Here is a 4,426-nt window from a genome sequence, read left to right as displayed (position 1 = left end):
CTACCAGAGCTCCTTTTAGAGAGGTGATAGGAAGAGTAATATTATACTGTGCAATCAATGTCACAAAACAAAATGTATATGAATTACTGATTTAAAACCCAATTTTCTTTGTAAACTTTGACCTAAATCACAGTGAAAATTAAATGTAAAAGGGGTATCAAATTGTGATGACTTCTCATACTTCCCATTAGGAAAACAAATGCCACTGTTTCCCAGTCCTAACCAGTATAGTTTCTTCATGTGCTCATCAAGGTAGCTAGCATATGAAATGTACCCCCAATATCTACGTTAATCTACTGAATAGAGCCTTATTTTTTATTTTTATTTTTTTAAAGTGATGATTATCTCCAAACATAATAATTTTAATTATGACTTGGTAGGTATTAAGGCACAATTTTGGATACTAATCAAATGTTCATTTCAACCCATGTTGCAAAATGGGCCATTATTTTCTAAACTTTTATCTAGATGCTTGATTCTTCCTATTTATATCTAAGAGGACTATCATTTCATAAAAGTAAAGTGAATGTCTTTGTGTTCAATGTTAGAAAACATATAAAGCATTTGTAGATTTTAAACATACCTAATATCTTAAAACTACTCTGTTATTCCTAATTTTGATTATGGTAGGACACAATTCTAAGAACTACAAAATAATCAACCACAAAAGATTATTGTGTATGTAACACAATAAAATCTTCTCTCTACTTAGCAGAGCATTCTGCAGAACATCTTCTATCTTTGTAATCCTAATAACTATCCTATAAGATAAGGACCATTTAATGGCCTCGTTTTATAGACAAGAAATCAGAGGTTCATAAATATTGGGTCAAAATATTAATTATTAGTATAGTTTGGAATAAAATATTATAATGAAATATTTTTGGTTTTGTTTTAGTCATTCAGGATTACCTAGGTTAAGTGGTAAAAACAGTCCTAAATCCCAAAAGCTTCAATGAGCAAGGTATATTTCTTTGACATGTGAGTTAACTAGACCAATGGTTATGCACACTTTGAAGATTCTTGATGTACATTTGTTTTCAGTAATGGCAAAAGCAATGTACATCCCTACCATCAATGAGGGGGACCACTCCTTCCCATGTTTCTTCCCTTCTAGCCTCATGTGAGATTCCAGATCCCACCATTTGAGCCAATAGAGTTCACATGTCCTCTTCTTGAGGACAAATATTTAACTTGGAAGGGTTGGAATGTCAACGTTCACAAGCTCCATAGTATATTGAGATAGAAGTGTTATCAAATCTGCCAACATATAGCAAAGAACTGTGCATAAAACAACAGTTGTCATGGTGTCATGAAGAACTAGTCATGGCAACTAGAGTCTAGCATGAGACCAGGAAAAGGTTGGAGATTAACATCCAACACATAAAATGACCCAGCAAAATCTCCTTTAGATATTTGCTTAGAGTTTGGTCTTTTGGGCTCTTAAAACCATAAAAACCTTTACAGGATCTTAGCATTCTATAGACACAGTGGTTCATAGAAAATAGCTGCCTTGTTCACTGTCAAATATACAGGTATTGAACAAACATAAAAATGGAAGCCATAGAACAATATTCCTTCCTCTACCTACATTTAACTATATTTGTTGTACTGTCCATTCTAAAGGTTTTGACACAAACAACTCTGTAGTTAGAGCGAAATAGCTGTACAAAAGCAACTATTAAATCTAACTCCAGGGACTTAGAATAAAGTGACAGTGTTTTCCTTGTAGATAAAAATCTAAGGGAGTCAGTGGTAATATGTAAAAGAAAGGTTATTTTCTCAGTAATTTGATGGAATGTTTTCTACCTCTGTAAGCAGAGCACCTGCTGAAATCAGGTGGGCATGTTAGCAGACTGCTGCCGAGAAGAAATGCATTCATATCCTTTGGAAGCCCGCATTCAAATCTGTTCAAAGTATTATTTTTTTTTTTTTTTTCTTCAATTTACTCTGCTGAGAAAATATTCCTGGTGTATCTCACCACCATTTTAAAAATAAAACTTATTTTATGCTTTAAGGAAGCAAGCTCAAGTACAACAGCTCCTTTGGGTCACTTGTCTAAACCCCCTCTATTTAAACAGCTGTATATTAAATGATAGAAGTACCAAGACTCTTGCCTTGTTCCTCGTAAGCATCCTGAAGACCGAGCCCCCAAATGTCATAACATTTCATTCTTAATCTACACACCAGCAAAAAGTCTGGGCAGTTATCTGTCTAGAAATGTGTCAGAATATTTTCCTGTTTGTGTTAAACAGTCATAATCCCCCAGATAAGTACCTGAGCTCCTGACACTTTTCCTGCTGAGCATTTTATTCTAGAATATTCTATTACTCGCCTCCTTACATCACATGCACAACCCCTGAAATACTTTAAGGATTAAAGTTCTGCAGAGTCTGTTACTTGAAGGCATACTTTAAAATCCTGTATTTTCATGGAGTATTTTCTAAATTTAAACCTGTCCTGCTGCTTGAATTCTGAGATATTGTGTGCATTTATTCGCCCATCTGCTTTCACGAATGGCATCCCTGGTGCCCCGAAGCATTAAGTCTATGCCTTGAGTCATGCACAGAAGGGGAGTGGAGATGTCAGAGCTGGAGAAACAATAGATCATAGCAAGTGTGTTGCTATTCCACGAAAATTAGTTTATGTTGGCCAAACACTGTTGGGTTTTTCAAATTTGCTCCAGCTGTTCACAAATCTGGGCAGCAAAGAGACAGAGAACTAGAGCAATGAAGGCAAAAGAATTAAAGGGAAAAAAAAAACTTACCAAAGAGTCCACAAATCCAAGCCCTAGATCGGAGAGTCAGAGGGAAGGAGACAAAGGACAGCTGAGGAAACGGGAAGATGTCCAATCAACGTTTAACACATTTCGACATCAATGAGTTAGTTAAATATGAATCCTTCTGACTGAGATCTGCTTCCGCCAGAAAAGAAGAATTCAGATCAATTGAATGAGAAGTTTTACACAGAAGATCAATACTCAGAAGTTTTTATTTCTTCTCATAAAACCAGATATGAGGCCCCAAACCCCAAACCTAAGACGTCTTTTCTGTTTTGTTTTTTCTTCTTTTGAGAAATGGAATGCACTGAAAACAAAACCTTAGGGCTTGGGAAGCACCATCTTGACTTCCAGGCAAGTTAACAACAGAGGGCAAGTTATTGTGAGCTTGCCCATGAGCTCTCCCCCGATTTCTTCAGTCACCTATGAGTACTGGTGTAGAGCTATAGGAAAAATACTGGGCTGCTAACCTCAAGGTCGGCAGTTCAAATCCACCAGCTGCTCCTCAAAAACCCTGTATAGGGATGCTATGAGTTGGAACCGAACTCGATGGCACTTAACAACAAAAATAAAACAAATGTGGCTACTAAATGAAGACTAATAAATACAGTAAAAATGTTTCTTTAAGAATCAAAACTCATTGAAAATAAAACTGTCAATCAAAGGAGATATTTGGGCTTTATATGAATTATGTACACACATGCACACACCGTGCACATACAATACCTGTTTGTCTTAAAGAACAAGACTTTTTTCTTTTCTTAAAAGCAGATTTTGCTACTCTATTTATATAAACACAACCTTAAATCCATTTTGTTCTGTCTTGTTTTCTGGTTACCACAATTATAAAACTTGCTGGATCTATGAGTTTTAAAATATGTAGCAGATTTTCTGTCTTTTCCTTTGCTTTTCCTATTTCCCAGCATTAACTCTATCTCAAATATTTAGGAATAGAATATGGTTGACTTTTAAAGGATTAAGTTTGTTTGTTGTTGTTGTAAAGCACCGTTGAGTCGGTTCTGACTCACTGCAACACTCTATAGGGTTCCAAGGAGCCGCTGGTGAGTTTGAACTGTGAACATTGTAATTAACAGTCCAGTGCTTGTCCTACAGATTCTAAGAAATGAATGGATGCTCTGATTTTACTGAATAACTTTCCCAGTGGGAAAATGACTAGAGCAAATCCTTCACCTAAATTCCAAGCAAGACATGGTAGTGTCTAAAACCTTTCTAAACTCCACTCTGACGCTTGTAGAAATTCATCAGATTGCAACCTAGATGGTAGTAATAGTTCTTTTTTTCTGATGCCTAAACGAACTGTTAAGACATTGTTGTTGTTGTGAAGTGCTGTCGAGTTGGTTCCAACCCATAGCGATCCTGTACAGGGTTTCCGAGGAGCAGCTGGTGGGCTTGAACCACCAACCATGCAGTTCAAAAGGCTGTGCAGTCTGGCGCATTAACTCACAGCACCACACCATGACATTATATATCACTTATATGGCTTATATCTACATTTTACTTATTTCAACACAATGTTACCTTCCTAAAGCCAATGAATATAGGGTGTATATGTTTTTGTGTGTTTTCATTTATACTTATATGTTTATATTTTGTATCTAGTATTAAATAGATTCTCAATAATAATAA

This window comes from Chrysochloris asiatica, unplaced genomic scaffold (genome assembly GCF_000296735.1).
Source record: "Chrysochloris asiatica unplaced genomic scaffold, ChrAsi1.0 scaffold00070, whole genome shotgun sequence".
NCBI classification, from domain to species: domain Eukaryota; kingdom Metazoa; phylum Chordata; class Mammalia; order Afrosoricida; family Chrysochloridae; genus Chrysochloris; species Chrysochloris asiatica.
The sequence above is the reverse complement of the archived record's forward strand: the minus strand, read 5'-3'. Positions refer to the sequence as shown.